We start from the raw sequence: 26,450 nt of genomic DNA, 5'->3' as shown, positions 1-26,450 counted from the left end.
TCAGCATGGATTATTTACACTGCATAATACTTTGTATAGTGATAGGGGAAAATTAATATAGATCTTGAATTGCATGTATTTGTACTATTAGATTTACTTTTATATTTATTCAGAGAATCAATGGATGAAAAGGTGTCTGCATTGTAATGGCTGTGTGAGTCATGAATTATAGTGTTCAAAAATCAGATTTCCAATCCCTTGTGAAAGTAAAGAGAAAAAATCTTTTATATGTGACTTTTATTGTGTTCTTGCTGTTATTTTGAAGACTGACGGAAACTCAATAAAACTAAATTTGAATAAAGGTAATATTTAAAAGCATTTTAATTTATAAGAATAAATTAAAATGTTTTCTCATTAGCACAACTAATTGCTGGAGTTGAATGTACCACCTGTACCCCTGCATGCTTGAAACAGCATGTTGGAAATCTGTTATAAACACTGCTCAGATGCTATGGAAAACATGGATACAGACTGAAAAATGCAAGGACATTGGTTGAGTTTCCTACCTACATATGTGATGCTGTATTTTCTCCTCTGCTGTGTTTTCTCCTTTGTTCTTCCCCTTCTTTCTGATAGTGATATTTGTCTCAGTGAAAGTTCTCTCTCCATAAACCTCCTGCTCCTTGAATTATTATTTTTTTTAAAATTAAGTAGGTAATACCACTGCATTTGTAATGATAGCTCTCAACTCTTCAGCAGCAGTTCTGGAGTAAACCCCACAGCCTTGTTTAATTACTAGTAATGTGTGAACTTCACATGGTTTGGAGTTCAGGTTTAGACGCACATCCAAAAAGCCTCATCTTACCTCAGATTTACAGTCCAGAAGCCTTAAAATTGCAATAGCTATTCAAGGAAGCATCTGTCCTGCAAGCTGAATTTAATTGCTTAGTATTTAATGACAGTACAGTATGCAAGGGAAAAACTTCCAACAACCCTCTATATTTTCAGTAAAGGTGTCTGAAACTGTGAATTTGTTTTACTTAAAAAAATGTAGCAAAAGATTGCATTTACACAACTGAAGAGCAAACAAGAATGTTTTGAAAAATAATTCTGTGCTGTCGTGACAAGAATTTAATCCAGGCTCGGGATGTTGATGTTTTTGCATTTCTGGTTTTTTCAACGGCATTTGACACATTACCATAGATCTAAAAAAACCAAAAAAAAGTTCAAAAAAGTGGTTTGTTTTTTTTTTAATAAGACTGAGAATTTGTTTCTGGTTTCTCTCTAGCAATTACTGACATCTACAGAAAACAGGTTGTTTTATTCAGACAGCACAAATATTCACTACTGAACAGATTTGCATAGGTTGGGAGGGAAATGCTTCCAGCTACAGATGACTATCTTGATGGTCATCAAAGATGGGAAAGGTTCTTGCAAAGGTGGACAACATTTATTAAGCTTCTGGTGTGTGACTGTGTTCTTATCTGATTGCTTGACCTTGGCTTTCATAAGAAATATAACTGCACTTTTTTCTGAATTTATTGCATTTAGAATTAGAGGCAATATTTTCAGCCTAAGGATGTTGGTATTTTGTTAAATTTAATGGACATGAGGTGTTCAGATCTCCAGGGGGGATTTCAAGGCTCAGCTATATTGTCCTGGAAATGTAAACTTGGAAACGCAAGGTATAAGACATAGCTACAGATCTGAAGTGGCTTAAAAACGTAGGCATGGCAAAATTCAATATGGCAAAGGAATATTGTCCATAGAGATGGTAGAGATAAGGAGCTGAAAGACAAAAGGTATGAACTGGATGGATAAAGATGAGTACACTAGGAGGTACATGGAAATACAATATAAAATGAGCTAAAGCTTGTAAGCAACAGAAGTGTTGGTGTTGTGATATGTTCTGGAAGTGTACAGGACATCAGTAGAATGTCCTGAGAACAGACATGGCAAAATAATATATCAGCATATGGTAAGCATATGAGAATTGAATCTATTTCCTGTAGAAGTCAGTGGAATTTTGCTATTGTAAAAAATAAAATTAAAAAAAAAAGAGAGAGAGAGAAAAAAAAAAAAAAAAGAAACAAGTCCTTGTGATATACACCAGTGAACTATAAAGGCTTTATTGGCATGAATAAAAATTAAATGCTTTATTCATGACTACTGTAAAGAAACCTGTTATTTCATAGGAGCTTCAGAACAAACCTGATCTTTTACTATCTATTAGTTTCTCCATATTATTTAAATTTATTGGAGATGAAATGTTGAATAGTACTCTTTTTTAATCCTTATGTATGTAAAACAAAACAAAAAAAATGCTTGGAGGGAATAAAATACCTTGGTTTATTAAATAGAGAATACTTTAGAAAAAATTATAATTAATTTAAGAAATCTTGTCTAAACTGCCTTTTCATGAATCTTAACAACCTGACTCCAGGCTTTGAATTACAAGTGAAGACATTTCTTCATTTGGGAAAGCTCTGAATTCCTAGTTTCTGTACTGTTTCCTGTAACTGTGTACATCCCTACCGTATGTTGCTCTCACCAAAGCATTACTGGACCCATTTTAATAAGATTTATTAGTCAATATCTTTCATTCTTTTCTAAATACCCTTGTTTTCCAGAAGCTTTCTTATTTGCAAATCACTTGTCAAATTGTGCTTTGTTTTTGCTGTCTCTGTTTTCTCAGCCCTCTCTCAACTTCCCAACTTCTGTACTCCAGACTTCATGATGCTGTTCCACTCAGCATGTTCAGACGCATTTACCCATTTTCCTTTGTCACCATCTGGCCTATTTTCCCATATTCCCTATTGTTGTTTCCCATCTTGTCCCATGCTTTTCCCTACCATGTCTTCACTTTACATAAGCCATGGGGACTTCTACCTTTTGTTTTTTTTTCTTCTGTTGCTGTAAGATACAGAGAAAATGCTATATGGGAGTGTGATCCATAAAGTCTTGTTCCAATGCTACTGGTGGATGATAGCAGTTCTGTGAATTTCTGGACTTGGACTCATGTTAGAACCTACTTCTTATGCTGAAAGGAGAAAACCAGTTTAATGTATGCCCCAGGCCCAGTGTAAAGCCTTGCAGATACTCTGCACTTTAATGGTTCCTGTTTTCTTACAATAACCTAGGGAGGTCTTGAGTTATTTTAACTACTTCATGGGGTTCTGGTTTACTGGTGAAGTTTCACAAGAATTGCCTGAACTGGTCCATTCGAACTTCTTAACTGGTCTTGAAGCAGTGTCCCTGTTCCTTATGGAGCCATAGCATAGGACTGTAGCAAGATGTACCTTCATCTCCTACCTCCACACCCGCGTGTTTAAATCCGTGCTGTGATTTAACAGATCTTGCATTTAACATGTTCCCTATTTTCTCTCCTAAGTAGCACATGCAGTGGGTTTCTGTGAAAGCCCTAGAACTTTCTGGTAGGTATAGTTACAACTAGAACCTATATGATTATGATCTTGTCCCATTTCTTTCATTATCTGCTACTTCAAGCATGTATTTACTTAAATGTGCTGTGCTGTGAAACAAGGGACACAATGAAACTCAAACTTCTTTTAAAGTAATACATAAACCTGTTGCACCCCATTTGTGAGAGTCAAGGCTTCATAATTCAGATCCTCCCAGTTCCTCTACCAAAACATAACTCAGCTGTGAGGGGAAGGTTACTGGAATTTATTTTCTGTTCTTGGTTATTTTGCATAAACTGTGGGGAGGACTTAATGTAAATCAGCAATTACCTCTGTGGTGCCTTTGAAGTGCTGAAAATGGATGGCTTCACTTTTAAAGATTTTATTTTTCCTTTAAACTTCTGAATTCTTAGGTGGTTGTTCCTTAAAGCTTGTGTCTACATATGTCAACCTTTCCAATTCCAAATTCTAAAGGCCTGGGAAAGGGCAATATGTTGTTAGATCATCTGGTGAGAACTTCAGCATGAAATGTCACAAGGCATTGGTATTAAATCATCCAGCTTACTTTTGAATGGCAAGAGAAGAAAGGGAAGGATATTTTTAAGCTTTTTCTGCTTCTCAGAATTAATTTCTACTTAGTTCAGGCTGTAATTAAAAACCTGCCAAAAGTGTAAGTAGTAACAATACCTTTCACTGAATAGCAACATTTTTCTTCTCAGAAACATTAAGTTAATGCCCTCTTGGTGAGGGGAGGACTGCATTTTCTATTCAAAGAGCACATCTGTCCAGATCTTGTTGGGCATTTTTTCAACATGAAAATGTATTTTCTGTTGCTAGAGAATACCCTTTTCTTCTGCTGTGATTTTCCTTTGCTGCAGTGAACCTGGGCAATAAAGTACAGTAGTGATATGTTTCATGTGCTCTGCTTGGGTGTGGTTATTTTTCTATCCCAGCATGTTTATCCCAGTGTGTTTATCTTTTGTTTTCTAAATTGGGATCCCACATTGTAAGAAATAAAGCAACCAAAACCAAGCCTGTACTGCTATGCATCTGTTTTGTGCCTAATCTTCACTGCTGTGTTAGACTAAACATGTTGCAACTGTACATTTTTATCAGAGAAAGACAAGAATGAGGAAACAATGGAGAGGTGAGAGGTCTGAATCACGTCTGTATTTTAAGTTTTTTAAACCATCCATTGGTATCTCAATTTTGAAATAAAAAGAATTAGCAAAAATGTTTCAGTAAGTTGAAGATAGTAGTTTTGATAGTTTCCTTTACCAGTTTTTGAAATGCCAAAGTGAAGAGCTGCTGCAATATCATCTCTTTCTTTTATCTTTAAGACATAGAAGATAAAAAAAGTGGAGGAAGCAGAAAAAAAAAAAAAAGATTATTTTTCATTCTGAGTCATTTCACTGGGATTCAGACTAAAAAATAGTGATCAGTGGTATCCTTGTTGCTGGACATTTTGTTGCTTGTTGTTGGTTTTCTCAAAATTTGAACAGGGTGACATTTGCTTAGCATCTTTCCTTCCTGCAAAGAATGTGACATTTGTGGGATGAGAACAGCTTATGACTTGATTAGCTTTAATTGCTTGCCTGGCTTTGAAAGCAGTATGTTCTACATTTTATTTTCCTTAGATATTCATATTAGCAATTAATGATAAAAAATGAACAACCTATAATTGTTGTTCTGCCTGACAGGGTAAATATCTGCCCTACCTTTTTGACATTATTTTCTTATGTATGTATTCTGCTATTTGGTTTTTGATATTGTTGTTTGTTTGTTTGTTTTACCTGCAGTATTGATTTTTTTTGTTGTTGGTTTTGGATAACAGTCCTTCAAATTCTAATCTAGTAAATTGAATTAGGGAAGCAGATATGAGAGTGTATGATTATGAGTAAAATGTATCCTTTCAGTTGATGCATTGTTTGAAATATGCTTCATGATATTTAATAATGAAGTACATATTACCCTAAAGTATTTCTAAAAATACTTTTACAATTAGATCTGTATCTCTTGAGCACTAACCTTTTTAGGTTTCTCATTTGTTCCTCATTTCTATTCAAAACTTGTTGTTTATTGATAGACTCTGAAGGCATAATTACAGAAGTATGATTTTAAAAAGCCAGCTCAGAACTTTGTGGAACTAAAAGAAAATCAACACAGTTAAAGCTTTTACTGTAGATGCTGGAAAAAGGATGGATTCAGCTCAAAGCATTAGACAGCGAGTGTTTGTTCCATATAGAAAAGACCAGTAATTTTTGTCAGCAAAAGATCATCATATTGTATTTTAACTATACTTCATTTTTTCGCAGTCAGTAGACAATGTTAAAATATGAAGAATTTGCATTAATAAAAAAAGCATGTGAAAAAAGACACCTTTGAAAAATAAATAATGTATTTGTAAAGAGGTCTCAAAGATGATTTGTTTATAAGCCACAAATATGTAGCTGGTGTTTCTGTAGTTAATGCATTCACTTGCAAGTCTCATAGACAAGCCCTAAAAGAGGTCAGGGTAGTTCCTTCCCTTCTCTGGAACTTTTGGGATACTAAGAGGGAAGGTAGATTTTACTGACATATGTGGAAGGTCAGGGAGCTTTGTGAAAGGAACCAATGAGATCAGTTTGATTTCTGCTACAGCTTCATTTCACATTTAGGGGAGGTCTTCAGTAAAAACCCTCACAACAAATTTTATCATAAAACTGAAGAAAAAGTGTATTACAGTTAAGTTGAGAAAAACTTGTCCAAGCTAGGCATAGTAAAACATCAGAATGCCTTGTTTAGTTAAATACCCCAGGTCCTGGTCGTGCAGGATGCCTTGCAGAAACTGAAGGGAACATTTTGTTTAGGAGAGTTCTGTGGCGAGTAATGTCTCTGCATGGTATTCTGTGTTCTGTGTTCTGTGATATTCCTCTTAATGAGAAAAAGTCAGTCTGTTTCTAATATCTAATAGGTTACAGCACAGACTGCAGTTATTTGTAGATTTTCTTGAAGCATGGTTTGTTTTGGTTGATAGTTCAATATTTCAGCCCATCACAGGGCTTTAAGTAGGCTTTTTTGAAAACTATTCCTCAAAAGTTTGATTCTCGTATATTGGATAGGCTTGTGTAGAATGTGATTAATGTGATCTTATTTTCTTTATCCTTCTCTAATTATTTTAATGTAACAAGCAATTTTAATATCTTCCAAGTGCCACAATAGGCATTCTCATTACTTCTCATCAAGCTTGTTTACAGAGAAATAAAACAACAGCAAAATAACATTGAATAAACCAGAAGCTGAAATACTACCTACTCTCCTACTCTGAGTATTCAGAAGCACCAGACTCCAAAGAAGTGGTGAGCCTACCTAAAGAAAAGGAGGGGATTTTTGTTGATATCTTTATCTTAGTATTCACTTTTTTGTGTGTGAGCAGCCAGGAAATATTATATAGCTTCTGTATCTAACTAGTAGACTAGGTTCTAATTTGAGTAAAAGTTGAAGTTCTTAAAGCTCCAGTAGTAGGGGCTTTAGGAAATACTCAGAAACTGGTAATACTGACAATATAGATGTCTGCCTTTTTCCTTTCTCTCTCTTATCTTTCGACTGTTAATCTCTTCTTTCTTCTCTAGTTTTATTGGTTTTCCTCTATTTCTGTCTGTAAGACAAAGCATCCTTCTTATTACTAGCCATATAAATAATTTATGTAACTTCTCCATCTTTCAGTTTAGTGTGATAGGCTGCTGCTAGTTGATGATTCACATTCTCCTTTTCTTTGTATTCCACTGTATCTCTTTGGCTCCTTTTCAAGGTGCCCTAATACTTTCCTTCCTTAAGTGTCATATCCGAGTATATACTTTCTTGACTCCAGGAACAGAGATAGGAAAATCTGGTGATGCTGAAACAAACTCACAGTGAAACTACCTGCTAGAGTTTTAATTTTTATAATTAGTTTATAGCCCTTGATATTTATAGAGTTCTTCTGGTGAACAGACTGTAATTGTTTCCTAGTGTCCAAAATTTGATCCTGCCAACTGTTGCATGCACTGTGACTGGTTTACTAAATAAGCTGGTGAGGCATTCATGAAGCTTAATCTCGTGTTTGTATAACCAGGAGTTGTATGGGGCAACAGATGTCAGGGGCAAAAGACTTCCAGAGCTGAAGGGAAAAGAACTTGTGCTGTGTGAGAGCAAGTTTGATTTTTCTCTCTCAACATTTTGTGTGTAAAGAAAAACTTGATGCATTTTGTTTGAATTCTATGTTAGTGAAAGCTTGAGATTAACCTGGGGTAAAAACCACAAAATCCAGCGACCAAAACCTGATGCTTTCAATCCTCTTCTCCTGACATTTCTGGAAAAGGAGGTTTCCAGTCACATCTGTACTGAACAAAATCCTGTCCACAATTTTCTTGTAACTGAAAAGTCATGGTGCACCCTCAGCAGTACAGGTGTGCTGGCAAAAGGCAAAAGGCTTCAAGCAGATGCAGCCATGCTTAGTTTCATTAGCTTAGCTAATATTGATCAGGATCTTCTTCAGCTGGGGTAGGGGTCTGCTGATGAGTGCAATTGCTTTTACAACTCTCTCAGCAGACAAATTCTCAAGTCCCAGGAGCCTCAGGTTAAAAATGTTCCCCAAACAAACCCCACCTCAATGTCAGTTTACCCTTCTATGATACCTTTTTATCCTGCTGCATTACTTTGTAAGGTTGGGCTGATCAGTGCTTGAGGATGGCTGAAGTGTACCTGGATATATATGTCAAGTGTTAATTCATTTAAAATGCATATAATAAAAATGACTCTTTGGATGTAGGAAACTACTTATGAAGAATTAGAATATTAAACATGTGGGTTTCATTTCATTCTCAAGTAAGTTACAATATAAATTTATCTTTTTACATTTTATACCACCAGTTCAATGGAGCGGTGTCCACTTGTCCACAGTGTTCTCAAAGTAATAAATAGAATTTTAAAATCTTAAGTGCATCATCTTGCATCAGTTTATGGCATGAGTAATATTATTTAAATGACTTAATCCAGACACACCTGTCAGATAGGAAAGCTGTACTGAGACTGCTTTAATTAATTTGCTTATTCTTATGATCCCAAAGTCCCTTGAAGTGCCTGACTGCAATTCAGATGTGCTCTACATGCTGAGTTTTGAATGTAGAAAGACAGAGGGAGATTCCCTTGGGGTTCAATTATTTGTTGAAGCTTAAATGTTTTCTTTATTGTCGGAAGTGTTTTATTTTTAAAAATTATTTTGCAACGTATAATCTGTTCTTATTAAAAAACTTGGTACATGCTGTGCAGCATTGCAAATGTTCTTCCATCCTCCCTTTCTTGTTCCTTCTCCCCAGCAAGCTGAAAACTAGGTTTGGTTTCCTATTGTTGCTCTGAAGTGATCCTTGCTTTGCTGAAGAAGCAAGAGCTGGAATCTCCTGGCTTGGTGAGAGACACATCAGTGCTATCTGTGGTAATTTGGAGCTGTGTGTTACACTGAGTGTTATGCTGAGACTCAGTAATGCTAGGACATCACAGATTGGGGATGGAAACAGATAGGTTGAGGGGGTTTCCCTTTGGTGTGCACAGTCACAAAACTATTAGGGAGTAGGAATTCTTGTTGTGTGAGGTGGGTTTGTGTTACTCAGAGTGTACCAGGGAGGAGTGGAAAGAATTGGATCATCCACTATCATTTCAATGAATAGCTGAAATAGGCAAAATATCAATTCTCCATATAGTTAACATTACTCTTTAGTTAAATAACTATCATATTGCTCTTTTCTAATTGCTTGAACAAGAGCATTTTCATGTATCTCAAAAAGCCCTTTTGAATGATGCCAAAATGCAAGTGCAGTTTTGGCAGTGGCTCTCCTGGAATGAAGTCTTTTCCTTTTCAGTGGGAGGACAATTGACATGTTCATCCAGAGACAAGAGACTTGAGAGAAACAACTCAAAACACAGAAGAATTTAAATCAAAGTCAATTTCTAACTGGAAACATAAAATTAATAGATTAATGTAGCTAAAGGACAAAAGGGAAATTCATATTTGTTCAAATAAAATACTGCTTTAAGTCTCAGTTCTTGGAATTTACCATGCACTGAACAGTGTTCTGGTTATTTCTACAGAATAGTGTAATTTCATAAAACCAATCTGAGTGAAGTATTTCCAATTAAATTAGTGAATAAAATCTGCATAATTGTTTAAGTAAATTAAAGAAAGATCATTTCATAAATTGAATGATATTATAACAGAAGGCTAATTTTCAGCTTGAAAGGCAGAGTGGAGGTTAATGTAAGTTTTATATCCTATGGATGAGGAGCATAGCTTTCAGTTCTCAGGAAATAACCTTAATAAGTTCAGTGTATTTACCTGAGAAATCTAAAATTGTTGTTTTCTGATGTGACAGTGGTAATGATACAGCATTTTTTTCTTTATCTAGGACAACCTCTGCATATATTGTCTAATATTTGTGCTAATGGAATTATTTTCTTTTTTTAAACTTCTTTTCCTCTGTGAGAATATTTAAGTGGCCTTCATATTTTACCACTGTATAATTCCAGAGAGAAAAGGTTTTATTATATTCCCAAACAGTATATGCTAGATTCTTGATAAGAAGTGTTAATATTTGCAATTTTAAAAATATTTACATTATGTGCATCAGTTCCACAACTCCTAAGGTACTTGCATAGCACTCAGGCTTAATGTTTCTGTATCTGTCCATGATTAAACTGTTCTTCAAGGTAGGACTACAAATTTTGCAGAGCAGGAAAGCATTTTTTGGCAATTTAATATTTGTTCTTTTAAAATCCAGGCCAAACATCCAAATGGCAGTTTATAGCTAGCCAGGCTAATAATCATCCCTTTCACATTTAAAGGCTGCACTAGTTAGTTACTATTTCAGATTTTCAGGAAAATTATTGTAAGTAAAGAAGCTTAGACAGTACACTGACAGAGACTGTACTGGCAAGAGACCACAGCTTAAGAAAACAAAAACCAAAAACAAACCTGGAAAAACTGCCATGGACCTTTTTAGTTGATTAAAGATTATGTTCATTGCTGGTTTGCATGGTTCATAGAACTGGGTCTGGAATTCAGAACTTTAGATATGCAAGTGGCTCATCTGCTCCAGCCCAGTGTGGAAGTTACCAAAAGTCATTAGGAGGCTGCTCTGTTAGCTCTGTTCAGCTCATTCCTTTACAGCCCTTTATAGTACAGTGGTACAGGAACTTGAATAGGGCTAATATAAAGAAGAGCCTTTCTCAGTCTGACTCTACTATTCCCCTTTGTGGCTTTTTTGACAAGTGGACCTTAAAACCCAATGCTCCTGTTGATGCCTGTGGTATTTCTTTCATATTTGTAGTGAGGGAAACGAAAACTGTTTTCAATATTTACTTAGAGCCAGCCAGATAAACCCATCCCTTTGACCTTTCCTAGTACACAAATACATTTGTATGTATATGCAAATACATTTATTTTCCTGTATTGACTGAGGGAAGAAGCATCAGCAGGTACTTCCTGCATAGCTGTTTTGGTTAGCATGTTTTCTGTAGGTAAAAATGGAAAAATATTCCTGTGATAAAAGCAGCAGCTTGTACTATTGTTGGTATTGTGAGCAGGCAGTGAATGTTTCACTAGAGAACATTCAGCCAGGGATCTTAAACAGTATTTTATATATACTTTATATATATTTTATATATACTTTATATATATACTTATATATATATATATATATATACTTATATATACTATATATATATACTTATATATTTTATATATATATAAGCCTACGTATATAGCAGGAGCCTAGCATGATTTTAATGGAACATATAACATGGGTTATGAGCAGCACTTCTAACAGGTCTGGCCTGGAGAAAAAGAATGGAGCCATTCTTCCAAAAGAATGGAATATTTTTGAAACAAAGGAAAATATTGCAGGAAATGTGATAAATATATTCCATTTATGTAATTCTATATGAAAACTTCCTCAGAATTTACAATAGATGAATTGTTTCTGGTAGTTTATTTGCTATGGAAAAACTCTATGGAAAAGGAGACAAACTTACAAGGCTCAAGAGGTAGGTTACTAAAACAGGCCAGCTGTGTGCAAGGAATAAAAGACCTGCAGGTATTCTAGATGTTCATCAGTCTGCCTGGGCAAGTGTCAGTATTTACTGCCTGCAGGTGGTAGAAATAGCAATGGCAAGAGAAGGAAGGCTGTGCTGGTGATAAAGAAAATTACCTTCTGTATTTAACAAATATGAAGATGATGTGTGAGCCATCCATATTTATGGATATGTGCATGTTAAAGCTAATAAAATAGTGGTACTTTTCAAAATGTTGAGAGCTATACATTTTGAAGCCTGCATGCTGTACCTGCACTAGCCCTGGGCAGCTCTTGATGGTAGAATATGAACTTCCACTTAGATGGAAATTAAAAAAACTAAAAGATTTTGGATACATAATGTATTAGAATGAAAAAATAATTCAGGGCTTTTGAAGTTTTTCACAGCACTGAATCATTTGCATTTTGAATTAGAATATTTTGTTCTAATTGTTTTAGTTGCAAGCTGTATTAATAAAGTTGCAACAATGCAAATTATGAAAATTTATTTTTGAAGAGCTAATTAGCTTTTAAATGGCAACAATGTATTGAATAAGAATATTTTGATCTAATCCAAATGTTCCAGAATTTTTAGTGAAATACTGTGGATGGAATTCATTGATTGGAATTTTCTGATGAGAAAATCCACCCTCATGTGTTTGACTGATTCTGGGTACCTTGAGAATAATTCCAAGGATTGGTTCCTCTGCTGGTGCCAGATCATGCCATTAAAATGATACTGTTTGCAATGTACTGTCACATCTTGTATGAGAAATCAGATTCAGACACAAAAGGCAATCTAGAAACAATAGGTTGAGGTAGTAATGGTAGTAATGTAATGCTTAGTGGCTGTTTCTAATGAAAGGACTTAATTAAGTTGTCATGAAAATAATACAGGTAATTGCTATGTCAGTTCCCCTTTATCATGTGACTACTTGAGCAAACCATTGCTTGGCATATCTTATGCACCAATATGTGGCACGGATCCCCCCCCTCAATTTCCTTAGGAATTTCTGGGTTCTCTCTTCTGGACTGTAGCAATAAAAAACAGGTGCAGACTTTGACTTGTCTTATATGAAGGGCTCTGGTGCCATCTATTCTATACAGTATTAGGAGTTTTAAGGAATAAGATGTTAGAGTAATGTGGCTTTGTGTAATCATAAATGTCTTTTAATATTTGTTAGCCATAATGAAAAAAGGTGAGCTTGTACATGTCACCTCTTTGGAGTGTTGTTCTCTTGTATGGGTTTGTTGACAGTTAAACAGTAAGACCTTACTTGCATTTCTTTGACTTTGTTTCACACACAGCTCAAGTAGCATTTTGTCAGTGAAGGAATAATAGCATTTTCCTCCACTTGGTTACTCACCATGGAGTGCTCTTGTGGTTCTGCAGCCCTGGGCTGTACAAGGCTGCTTTTGAATTGAAGGATGCTGGTCCCTGTTCCCTGTGAAAGTAACTGTGTGTTCACAGTGTTTACAGGTCTGATTTTACAAGTCATGCAGCAGATTCAAGGCCTCCTTGACAGAAAGATTTACACACTTAAATGGCACTTAAGTGGATACTAATGTGCCTCAACCAGACAAGGGGGCCCCAGGTTGTTTTCCTTAGTTTTTTGGCCTGTAAGTTTATGGGGTGCTGTAGTTCAGTGTTATTTGTGGACTCAGAACCATCCTAATTTGACCACCAGGGAATCCATCAGCTGTGCTAAGTGGTGTTTGGATCTGGATGCTGGATTAAGCAGTGCTGAACACTGCAGGAATGAAAGATAGGTGTTTGCCTACAACAGAGGTTACATGTTTTGACAGCATTATATTTAATCCAAAGAATCTGAGTAGACCTGAAGAAGGGCCTGAGTAAGTGCTTGATGAGGCTGTGTGAATCATGGAGAATTGTCTTGGCTAACTTTACCTTTTATAAAACCTTCATTAAATCCATCTTCTGTGAAAACCTTTGTGTACAACTTCCATTACAAGAGTTTCCATGACAATGACCAAAACTTACTTATTTTTGGTACAACTTTTACAAAGTCTGGATTTGCATGCTTTAATACGCACACCAGACGGACTGAAAATCTGACCATCAAATCTCACAGATAACATTCAATTAAATGTACAAACCAATTTTTTTTATATTTGGACAGATTTTCTTTAGGGTGATTTTGGAGTAAAAGAGAAGTATTTTATAGAACTTCATATGACAGAGATGGTTTCCTCTTTTTAAAGTAATGGTTTGCTATATATTGATTTGTTCCTTTTGGTAATGTGTTCTGCACGTTAAAAATAAATGAGCAGAGAACTATTCAGCTGAACTAACGAAAGACACAGATGGCTAGTACAGAAATTTTCCAGTCTCTCAAATCTATACTGGAAAATTCATTTTGAAATACTTTTTACCTTGGAGCTAGTGAAGTTAACTGGAATGGATCACGTGTTTATTTTCTAGCAATGGATTTTACACTTGTACAGACAAAATTTCTCTGACCTCATGAATGTTAACAACGTATTTTATAAATTGTGTAGGGATTCAAAAGCAGTAGTATTGTTGAAGGAAAGGATTTGGTTACAGGGCAGTTAATGTACATTTCAGTGCTGATTAGATTCATTCCTTTATGCACTTGAGTCTCTGGCACCTACTTCCAAATCAGGTAGTTGGCTTTGGTCACTCTCTGCCTCTGCAGTGTCTTTGTGTCCCTTCAAAATTCGCCCCCTGCAGAACCATCTGTCTGGCCAATATCTTTGGCTTTATTTTCACTCTGGACCTGGCACTGATGGGAAATGGATCTGGAGAAGGCAAAGTGCTGTCAGAAAAGACTACCTTTTCCTAGGATTATTTCAACACTTGATGGAAACTTAGTTTGGCACTGTTGGAAGAGAAAGGTGATAAAATACTTGAGTCATCATGAGTTTTGAAAGATACACCCAAATTATTGATTCATGAAGGTAAATGCACTAATTTCTCATGTATGAATTTCTGTAGGAAGTGAAAGTTGGCTTGAGAAAGAAAGTTACTTTAAAGCAAACCAGTGTGTAGATGGACTTATGTTGCAGTGATTGCCCAAGCAGACACTCTTTGTTTAGTCTCAGCACAAAGTATTTTTTTGTCATTTTCCTGCTGGTTAAAATAGTACCTTGCATTTTCTCCATCAATGTTGTCACTGTTCTCTAAGGTATCAGCAACCTGTTGTATCTCAAAGTGGTATCCTCAGCAGTACAGTGAAATGTATTGGTTAGACTCCTGGATCTGAAAATACTGAGCAAAGTTGCTTTACTCAAGGAAGTCAATCTCTTAGCTACAATCCAATGAAGTTGCTTTTAAGGGATCTTCTACATTGCACACTGTGGTGCAGAGCCGCTGACTCAAATCCCAGAAATGAGAGTCACATCAGGTCTGTGTCTCTGTAACACTGCCAGCCCCAGTGCCTTTTGTTTATAAGTAGCCTGAGTCAGGTCTGGATGGATAATTTTCTTTCTGCACCTGTGTTCTACAGAGCAGATTTATGTGCAAAGCCTTTTAAGTCTTGTAACAGTGATAGCTTTAAATTGGCTTGTACAGAAATAATAACTTGTGGCTGAAAGTAAGAAAGCAAAATGATAATGCTCCATTCAGTGTTACAGCTGTCTAGATGTTACTGAGAGAAGGGATAGAACAATTCTGTTGCAGCCTACTCCAGAGATAAGGATGCAGCTTGGAAGGGAGTGCAACAAGGAATGGAAGAACAATAAACTTTAAACTCAGGTGGTATCTGTAAGACATATCATCCAGCATCCTACATATCCAGCTTTTGCAGTACACACTGTCATTCAGTTTATGGAGTAAATGTAAAAATCAGAGTAGAGCTTTCAAAACACTCTATGAATTCATCTTCTGAAAAAATAGTTATGAACTTTGAATAAATTAAACGCATTCTTTTCTTTGTTTAGGAAGAAAAGCTTTAAATAAAAGCAAAAAAATAAGAAGGGTAAAAATTGTTATTTGCCATTTGGAGAAGTTACTGTATTGCTGGGCTGATGATTTGAATTAAATTGTTGATATGCCTGTTTGGTCTTCATGACATGGTCTGGTTTAATCCATAAGAACACAACCTAGAGCCTAATGGGATTTTCAGTTTCTGAGATTCATTATGTACTGTTTTTATTTGATTAGTCTGTGGTGCTTTTACACACGTTTGACTGAAAGAAAATGAGGAGACACAAACAAAACAAAATAAAATATCCTTCAAGCATTCTAATCTCGATCCCTAATCTATCTGTCCTTTCTATTTGTTCAAGCAACATGTTCTACTACTTTGTTATCACCTCTTTGCTTCCCTACAGCAAACACTGTCTCTAGACTATGCATTTTTACTGCCTGTGTGAAACCAGAGTGTTATTCTTTCTGCACTTACTGTAGTACTTTCACTGACACTTCTCTGCTGCCTCCAAGATCTGAATGACACTGATCTGATGCTCACAACCTAGAAACAAAGCCAGTGTGAGCTGTACAGAAATCTTGTGGCTACTGCAAGGAAATAGTTAACTCTTGCTGCTTGTTTTTATGCATGCCAAAGATAAATTAATTGCAATTCAGCCAGAATATGAGAAGCAGGATGGTACTGTGGGACAGGATCTCCACTGGAAAGCAGTACAAATGCATGTCGTAACAAGAAAGCTTTATAAAGCTAAGCTTGTCTAGCTGTCCAACTGGGAAAAAGTAGGGCAGTGAGAGCAGTGGTGTTTGAGAGGCTTTTTTCAGAGTTATGGGCATCTTTCTCCTTGTCACACAACATATCTTTGTTAAGTTTACTTCTTGAAAACACCCTTTTGCAGAAAAACTCTCCACCATCAATGACGGTTTTCCTGAGAAGTATTTTGGGGTTTTGGTTGCTTTTTTTTTAACATAATATAATTAATTGATAAGTCTTTTCAACGTTGTTCTCCTTGGTCAGGGTCCTTTTTAATCTCCCTGTTGTGCTGTGGTCATAATATAGCGAGTGTTCAACATCATGGTAGTTATTAATATAGATGCTTTTTCATTTTCTGTCCTCCTTTACCTGGGATAACATAGCCTGACTTCCTACAGAGTTTTGCTGGTAAGCAGCTCTCTCACTGGGCGTCCCTTTGTGCATCTGTGACACAGCAGCTTGCTTGCTTTTAAGATCTCCATTATATGGACCTGGTAACGTGAGGATTTGCAGAGCTTTTTATCTGTCATCTTTTTATTTTGTAATCAGGAATATTCCTGTTCAGTGGGTTGTTCTAAGACCTAAAATATATGCAACAAATGTGGTTTTTAATTGAAATTTGTGAGAACTTCTGATTTATTGGGTAGAACTGTATGTCCCTTTTCTTTTTTATTTTTTCAGTGTTGGGAAATAATTAATACTTCTCAGCATTTCTAAATGTTTTTCTTCCATCAGGGCCAGCTCTAACTTAGTGGAACAGGTGGTTGCTAAACCAGCAAATTGTTTAATATAAAGCCCCAGCCAGGATCTAACTTCCTTTAATTAAAAGATTCATACAGCTCCTGCCAACCTTTTTTTCTCTTGCTCAGCATCGCACCACCAATTGAGACAGAATGTCCAAGAGTAAAATAAAGAATGTCTCCAATGTTAACCCTGTCTCATTCAAATCACCCAGATATTTCTCTGTATGTATTGGGATGTTTAAGGTGCCACAAAACTAGAAGGAATCTACTTTCCATGTCTCAGAGAGTATTTACTTTTATTTCTACATTTCTTGTGAAGATAGCAATCACTTCTTGTCATTTTAAGGGGGAAAACCGCAACACAGCCATATGGGTTCTACCTTTACATTGCAAAATGGTGTCATCTGGGGACTCCAAAGCTGAAGAGAATGTTTGGATTGCCTGTTACTGAAACAGTAAAGTGAAAAGCCACTAACACTGGGGCAGGATGAGAGAGGCTCTTTATGTTCTCCTCCTTACCCAATGTCCTCACTGCCTCAAAACCCATCCTTCCTTATTCTTATTTGGAGGCTGTGGCTGACAGGCAAGGGAAATAGTTATCCATGTAGGCAAGAAGTCAAGTGCACATCTACTGTCCATTTTTTTCCCTCAGTAATTTGAGGACATATTCTAGGATATTTACTCTTGGCAAGTAGCTGTCAAAACAAACCAGCCAACTGTTAGCTAATTTTTAGGAGGTTTTTAATGTGTAAGTCATTACTGACTTCCTGAATGGTGGTGTCAGAATTACTTTCCTGTTGAACAAATGGAGTCCTCCATCACCTAAGAAGTCAGACTGCTCCATTTCCAAAATTGTAATACTGTAGCCTTGCAGGATTGTTAATCATAGAAAGTTCTTAACTGCAGGGCATTAGAAGATCCTTAAATCACCCAGTTTGTATTCAGTGTTGAAATCTGTAGCTTTGGCTCTTTTATTTATAGAGTATTTAGTATAAATATAAGGTGGATGGTTGTACCAAGAGGCCTGATGGACAAAATGAGATTGTTACCAGCCACAAAACTAGTTTTCATATTTGACAAATATAATATAATTCTAATTATTTCTGGTGACCTACTTAGAAAAGATGCAGGGCTACAATTGCCACATTATGTATATAGACATGCCAAATACAAAAGTCTGATGTTACATTACAAAATATTACCCTCTGTTTTTTGAGGATGAAGTGTTTTTCTCATGTGCCACTTAATAGTGTATGCAAAGAGGTTTTTTACCAGATGTCTGAAGGAGGATCCAGAAATGCTGTGTTCAGAACAAATCCAATGTTGATTGCCACCAAAGGGGAAGCTGGGGCCTCCACTATAGTTCAGCCTTTGTAGTCTGAACTTAGAAATTGGTAGCTTGTTTACATATAAATTTGCACTAAAATAACAGAAACACCATTTTTTAAAATTATTATTATTTTTGAGCTAAAGTCTTTGCACAAAGATATTAGCATAAAACTTTCCTACTCCATTTGATTTGGTTTGGGGGTCTTGGGGTGCTTTCTTTTGGTTTGGTGTTTTTGGATGAAGTTTAAACAGTTGCTTGTGGTATCTGTAGAATATGGAAGAAGATAAAACTCTATTCTTCAGACTGAAAAAGCTGTTTAGACTAGTTTTGTTGAAGCACTAAGAGAGCTATATACATATTTATTCCTAATGTCACTGGGTGCTTACTGCCACATTATCTTGAGGTATAGGATGACACCCTTAAATGCTTTTGTTTATTAAATAAATATTTAATTTTCTCTTTTGTTGTTATCATTTAACCTATGTCATAGATATTTTACATATTTGTTGCAGCTACTTAGATCTGACAAAGTAGTTTATCTGTGTTCAAATAAATGAGAAGTGTTGAACACTGTATCATCTTGGTATTGTATCTAATCTGTTACTGTCCTTTAAAGCATTATGGGTGCTTTGATCAAATAACATCTTAAATGGACTACTGAATTAACAGAGACAGCTATATTCACTCTCATTAACAAATGTATTATTCACCCTTGAATAATTCCACAAATCTAGGCTTTGTATCACAGTCTGGTCTTTTGTATGTACATGTTGAAATCACACTTTTATTAGAATAGAATAATTTACTAAATAAAGATTTCAGACTATTGAAAGAGTATTTGGTATCATTTGATGTCTTTCAGAAGTCTGGTTAATTGTGACATCAGGGCTTAATACGTTGTAGTGGGTTATCACATACAAAGCTTTAATTTTACACAGTGCACTGAGTATGCTTGCTGTAAAGAATTTTTCTAAATTGCAGATTTTAAACAAGTTTTATTCCTAATATGCCATGTCAAACTCTTCCATGTACCACTCTGCATAGCTACAGTTGTCTACAAGTTGTATCCAGCTCTCATTTCTCTTGTGGTATGCTGCATTTCCAGGAGGGAAATGAAATGAATTCAGGAATCTGATGAATCCTGCACATAAAGAATTACTGTGCTGTTTCATGGCAGTTCTTGTCACTCTGTCCATCTGTGTATACACGTGTTTTCATTTGTCACTTCAATACATACATAAAATATGACAGAGATCTAGTTGCTTTGGGAGCTTTAATTCCCAATTTTCTTATCTTCACTTTTAAAAATCAAAGCATTTCATTAATGCCTATTTCTCCCACTAAGCTTTACAGTGACTGTATTTCACTCTCAGCCTACAGCTATAACTGGTTAAAGCAATTTCATGGTAGCTATAGAAAAATCAATGGTAAGTGAATTAGCGTGTATTCTACTCACAGTTGCTTCTCTTTTCTCTTTGATTTGAGCATGTTCTTGTGTGTATTCTCAAATTTATGTATATTAAAATTGTGGAGAGATGATTTCAAAGCTGTATGCATGAATATTTCCTAAGAAGATTCTCTGTGCTCCTGAGCTGTGCTCCAGCAGAGCAGAGCAGAGAGCCCTCCATGTGCTGATCTGCCCGGCCCCTTTGGCTCAGCAGGGTAGGGATGTGTTGAACACAGGCAGCAGAACAGGAGACAGACAGAAACTGTGTGGTGAGCAGGAGAAAGACAGACATTGGGTGGTGAGTAGGAGACAGACATGTCTGACTCAGGAAACCTTCATAGGGCATGTGCCATAACACCGAAATATCCCATGTGTTTCAGCCTCCTTGTGGCACTTGTGGTTTATAATGTCATGATCAGTTTTTTACCTGGGACCCATAGGAACTATAAACAGTGTAGAAGAAATCTGTCTGATTTTGTCCTGGTTTCCCTGGGACAGAACCAGGACAGGCTGTTTGCATCCCCAGACAACCCAGAGCTCTAGCCTGGGCCACTGGCCCTACAGGGTGATGTGCATGTCCCATGTCACTCGTCTCATGCTCCTCACAAGGGGGAGTGTGCTGGGGGAAGAGGGGGTGGTTTCAGTTTCTTGGGGTTCCTCCCTCTCAGGCTGCTGCCCCCTCTGAACTTTCTGCTCCATACCCTGAAACAGTCGGGCAGCCCAGAAGCCTTGTTCCTTTTCTCCCACTCCTTGCTTTGGTGCTGTTCCCCTGCACTCCTTCAGAATCCACATCCATCAGGTGCTGGGAAGAGCTGTAGACCCCTCTCCAAGATTTATGTGACTGACTGGGAAATCCTGTATTCAGGACTCTTTGCAAAGTCTGCCTATGTTAGTCCATGTATTAATCACAACTATGATCTTCTTTAAGAGTTGAACTGTAAAATGGGAAAATTGCACCTGAATTCAGATGATGGAAATATACGTGCCTGAAAACTGAATTCTCCGTCATAAGCATGTAGCTTATAGCCTATGGCATAACTCTGTCATCAGGAAACCCTGGGTAGCCTGTAGCCTGGGAATGTAGTTAAAGACCAAGTGAATGAAGGGTAGCACTTACAGCAGGCTTAAAAGATTGGAAATCCTGTATTTTACAACTTAGTGCAGCACCCTTGTGGGTGGCCTATCAGACTGAAGAGTATTTATTTCTGTGGATTGCTGTGGTGGCTCCGTAGAGTTCCAAAAGAGTATTTCATCTTGAGAGAGGCCCTCTTAGGAGAAGAGATTGTTTCTATTTTATCTTGAACTAGTTTTGCTGAGGTATTATTTTGTTCAAAATAGATGGCTGCCATTTCTCTCTGGTTTCTGTGAAAGTTCTAATGGAGTTTTTTCTTTAAAGCAAAAGAGATAGACCTTGCTGAAAGTAGTAGCAGTAACTGGGAGAGAGAAAGACCTGGAGCACGGATAGCACAGGGGCTTTTAAGTTTGAACTGCAAAAGATTTGGGCTAGGAGGGATATTTTTTTTCCCCTCATCAAGCCAATTAGATTGGTATATATCATAGCTGATTTCTGGAAGAGAGGGATAGTGGATTTAATTATTCTCCCTCTTAGAGCATTATAAATCAGGACTGATTCAACTGGGTTTGTGCTAGTAACACAGTAGATGTAAAAGGAAATCTGTGTGTTAGTCTGCAGATAAATTTCATTGGGGATTATTCAATTTTCCACAATTGTCAAGTAACTCTTGGGTAATTTGACAAATTAAATGTGGATATTCTGTGCTACTGAGTTGTATTTTGGAAGCCAAGCATATTGTGCTAATGCTTCTTTCAGAAACCTAAATGCTGGCAAAGCATTTCTTGGCCTGGCCCTATTTTCATACTGCTCATGGCAATGAGATGAGTATGTTGTGTTATTGTACAGAATGAGTCTTGAAGCAATGCAGAATTGGCATAGGGTCCTTACTTAAGAACAAATTCAAAAAAGGTTAAAAAGTTCTCACTGTTGGATCTATTGATAAAGAAAATAATTCAGTTGCTAGGAGGGTATTTGTAATTTTATATAAAGCAGTGAGGGGTATCTGTAATTGCTGTCCATTGCAAATGCTTTTCCCACAGGCTCATACATTTGCAAAAAATCAGCTTGAAATTCATGATTTGTTAATGTGCCTTAAGATTCATCTTCCTCTTTGTACAACTGTTTTCCCCAGGCTTTTAGAGTGCTGAGTTATTGGCAAAGGTAGTGGAGTTTTACTGGAAAAGATTTATTGGTACTTTGTAATTCAGGTAATTAAATTAAGGAGATCCACAGTTTTGGCCTCACCAGTGTGGCTAAATATCATACTGTGGTGTGAGAGAGAATCAATGTATAGGTAGAACTTGTGTGCAGTACAGTTACCTTGAGTTGCCTCTTCAAGCACAAAGATGTGTGGTTTCCATCTCTACTGCTGTATCAGCAGCATTATTAACTGAACTGATACTAATCTGATAGTAAACCTGGTGGATACTGCACGTAAGGCTTAAAGGCTGCTTTAGGGAAAGGGTCTTGCTATCCTGGACTGGGATTAATAGGACAAGAAGGAATAGGCTTCATTTATTTTAATATCAATGACAGCAAAACATTGAAGCAGTTTGTATAGATATGGTTTAGATTTTCTGTCATGGAGACAGCTTCCAGATATCTGCTGGAATAATTTAAGAAATTTGATTGTGTCCTGGAGCTGAGGGTGCATTAGATGACTTCTTGACAACAGAGCAATGTGCTGCAGTAAAAGGAGATTTTTGCTATCTTGGCCTAGACTAGACACAAAATGTTGTTTTGTTTTGTTTGTTTTTTATTTAATACCAGAGTTATAGATATGTCAAAAGAAAGTTCAGTCAGTATTTTGTTTGACATATTGTCACATTGGAAGAGCAGTTTCCCACTGTGCTTGAGTTCCCGTGTGCTACGATATCCATGCAGCATCAGTATCTACAGAATTTGCTTTGCTGTACAATTCTCTCTTGTGTTCTACTCAGGTATTCACTGCAGATACATCTGCTTTTAGACATAGCTGAATGATCGCAGTCTGAGTTTTGTCACAAGTAGCTTCTTCCCAAGGTTGGCTGCCCACGCATCTCCACCATATACCAAATTATAATATGCCATTTTATTTCTAGAGCAGGTAATTTTCCTATGAGATCTTAGTGAGAACTGATTGTAGTACAAAATGTGTAAGGTATGTTTCCATTTTTTCATATATGACAATAATGGAATTACTTTAAATGTTGAAATCATCTTTACTGGGCATAGACTACAGACTAAAAACTTCCCTGACTCCAATCTATAACTTTCCTAGGGATGCTGATCATATTTGACAAGGGAAATAGGATTCCACAGGAGGTTATATGAAATTATGAGATGATGCAAATAGAAATACGCTTTTTGGTGGGAAGGAGAGAATAACTTTTCTGTAATTGAGTTACAGATAAAATTTAATTTAAAGGGTTCACCAAGCTTGTTTGAAGTTCAAAGAAGCTTGTGCATAAATTTGGCCTGCCTGGAGTTATTGCATCTTAACACATGTAGCTTGATCAAAAGAAAAGTAGAAATGGAGTAGTTCCAGAAATCCAGACTGATTAAGTCAATCTTTCTTGCCCAGTGATGGAATTTAGAAAAACGTTATTTGGTCGTCTTTAAAGTATTATCCTCTTGGATCAAAGGATTTCTTTCCCAGCCTTTCTATACTAATCACACAGTAAAAAAAAAAAAAAAAAAAATTACTAGCTTCTATAGCAAAGAGATTGTTCTTTGTGATATATTCAAGTTAACAATTATCGGAGGCTGCTGTCCTGAAATATAAGCAACAGAACTGCTAGTTCAGTAAAAATATTACTTGCTCAAATTTACCTTCATGACAGACTGAGAATAAAACAGCAAACGGCAGCATAATCTGTAATAAATGTACTTTTTTGGTATTGTGATCTGTTACTTTGTTTCTGAAAAATGGGGACCTATTACTTGAAGAGCTCTGGATGATTCTGCTAGCAATGCTGTACATTAGGAAGAGGTCAGTAGTGATACAGAAAGTTATCAAGTAAGATCTAAGTATCCAACAATACAGAGATTCTGAGTTCTTCGGGAGGTATGAATTTCAATTAACAGGAATAGATGCTTTTCATTTAGCTAGACTGAAAAATCTGGTTAGACACAAATGCCTGGGTTCTATTCTTAGTATTACTCTACTTTCTGGAAGCCTTAATTTAGGAAGCAGAAGTTGAAAGTATAATTTATGCCATAAAATGGGATGGAGTTGGACAAAGATGGATGAGGACAGAAAATTCACGAGACTGTAACCTTTCACATAGCAAATGCTGTTCTGTGATACTGATGATTTTCCATTTTTTAAAAGTCTAATAAATGCCAGCTTAGGGGAAAAAATACCAGAGTTTTCAATTTATGTACTCTATATATAAAGGAAATACAAACAAGGAAATGGTTAAATGTGCTATGTTATTAATTTTGATCTGCTATACACAAGGCCATTTTGGAGCTCAGCTGACTGAAAGAGATCTCTTTGCAGATCTCTTAATCTACCAGTATGAAACTCAGAGCAGTAGTAGAACCTGCCATACTTTATACATGCTGTAGTTTTACTTTCTAATCTGATGGTATTCATATTGTTTCAGTGCCTCATAAATGTCCTATGATAATTATTTTTTAAAAAACAAAGAAAATATATTAAGGTGAGGTAGTTTTAGTATAATGAGCAATTAATTTCTCCTTTCCCAGCAAGACTTTGTACAGTTCTAAAGGTCTGTACAAGCCACTGAGGAAGATGTCTTTTGTGGAATGTGGGAAGCATTGCAGTTCATTTTAAGTATGAGTCTAATATTAGGCTGTTAAAAATAATAGAAATCTGTTCAGTCACTGACAGCAGGTTTTTTACTGTGTGGTGATTTGGGATTATGAGTTGTGGGGGAAGGTGACCTTGATGCAGGTTTAAGTGCAGCACTTCTTGTCACAGTGCAGGATTGAACAGCACTGGTGTTAAGTTAATGAACACCACTAGTTAAATGCACTAGGGGTGAATTCCTTGAAATAAATGAAACCAGTGAGGTTCTTTTTCACAAACTGCGTTTAATCTCATGCATGGCTGTGTTTATGATAGTTACAGCAATACAATAAATTAAATGTGAATAGAAGGCTCACCAGTATTTTCACAAGCAGATGGTTTATGTTTGAACTAAAATAGAAGTGGGATATACTTTAAGTCATTCAGGACAACAAGGTTGAAGTCTCGTGTGTGTACTAGCAAAGATAAATTTGCAATTTTGTATAGTTAATATTTGTCTTACTTGGTCTGGAGCATCTGGAAAGAAATTAGGCTGGTTGTTGCCTCATGGACTAAACCAGCACTAAACAGAATTTTGCAACGGAATTTTGCAAAGAAAGAAGCAGAGGTGATAGTATGATCAACTTCACGTTTGCTGATATTTATTTATTATGAGACTTGACACTATTTGACTGCTGTAGTTGTTCAGCTTTTCATTGATGTTAATTAGACAACCCGTGAAAAAGTTGCAAATGTGTTAAAAAAAATATTGCTACTTGTCAGTACATTTTTACTGTATGTACTGCAATTTCAACACAGTCTTTCATCAGCAATTCTAGCTAGCTTTGGGAAGAGTTGGAAAACCTAAATAAAGAAAATGGGCTTGAGTTTTGAGCTACATTATTGACTTTGATATTACCCCCTTTTTTTTAGTATTTTGGCCAAAACAGTTTGGTACATTTCAGGCACTTTTTTCAGACAGTTTTATGAAGCCTTTTGCAGTGGGTAAACTCATTAGAAGGAAAATTGAGATAGCTCTGTTCCTTAGTAGCCTTGGTTCAAAGATGTACTCTTATACTGTGAAACCCCTTTGTACCCATTCACATGTGGGTGGCATTTGTAATTCAGCAGTTTATCTAATGATTGTGTTCCATTTTGCTGTCACAGTTTTCACTAAGACTTTGTTTATTCTGAGAGAAGCTAACCTAATAAGAGTCCCTCAAATGAAAGGATTTATTGTTGTCCTTTTGTAATATTTGACTTGTTTTGAAATTTTTATAATTTAGGCACAACAAAAACTTTTTAAAACTTTTTTCGTTTTGGTAACATTTTCCCCTGTTTAATATGTATTACTTGGGGAATGTGCAGTATATATTTGAAAAAATTCATTTTCATCAGATACTGAGGTAGAATTGAAATGACTGGGGGAAAAAAAAAGGAAAAAAAAGGAAAATTAATCAAGTGTAGCCACAATCAAAGCTGTAGCCACAAATTTTAATTTGAAAGCAACGGGACTGCCATAATTTTCCCCCCCTGCAAGGTATTTTCACAGTTTTACTTGAGTTTGTTTCAGTATAGAAAATATTGTAGAAAATATTTTCTTTTGTTACAAAGGTTAGTATTTAGCTCATCCAACATGATGTATAGCATATATATTCAATAAACCTGTACCTACTTTTTATACCCATAGATTTTGAGTTAAAATCCCGTACGTGATCCCATAGATCTTCCAAGTGGGAACATTTGAATACAGGACTGACAGACTCAGAATATCTCAGTGTAATGGCAATTTGTGTTGCAGCAAAATTGAGAGAATTTAATTTAGTCCCATAGTTGAAAATAGTTCTTTCTTTTGTTCAAGAGGCTTTGAGTTCTGCCAGGTGTCCTTGCTGGGAGGGGGTCAGTTGTGTGGCACGTCTGCTGTGGGAGGCAGAGCTGGTTTTTCCCTCTGCATTTTGATGTGCTGGCTGCTCAGAGCAAAGTTTTACCCCATCTTCTGCTGATTTTAATTTTCA

The 26,450-nt window shown here is 36.3% G+C and overlaps 2 protein-coding genes across 2 annotated transcripts in view; one reads left to right on the top strand and one right to left on the bottom strand.

Moving 5' to 3' along the window:
- The window catches only part of CTNNA3 (catenin alpha 3), a 413,054-nt gene that overhangs the window by 124,691 nt on the left and 261,913 nt on the right, over positions 1-26,450 (top strand). The gene's annotated exons all lie outside the window — the stretch shown is intronic.
- The window catches only part of LRRTM3 (leucine rich repeat transmembrane neuronal 3), an 80,933-nt gene that overhangs the window by 2,095 nt on the left and 52,388 nt on the right, over positions 1-26,450 (bottom strand). The window lies entirely within an intron of this gene.

This window comes from Calypte anna, chromosome 6 (genome assembly GCF_003957555.1).
Source record: "Calypte anna isolate BGI_N300 chromosome 6, bCalAnn1_v1.p, whole genome shotgun sequence".
NCBI classification, from domain to species: Eukaryota; Metazoa; Chordata; class Aves; order Apodiformes; family Trochilidae; genus Calypte; species Calypte anna.
Note: the sequence above shows the minus strand (reverse complement) of the source record. Positions and strands in the feature narration are given on the sequence as shown.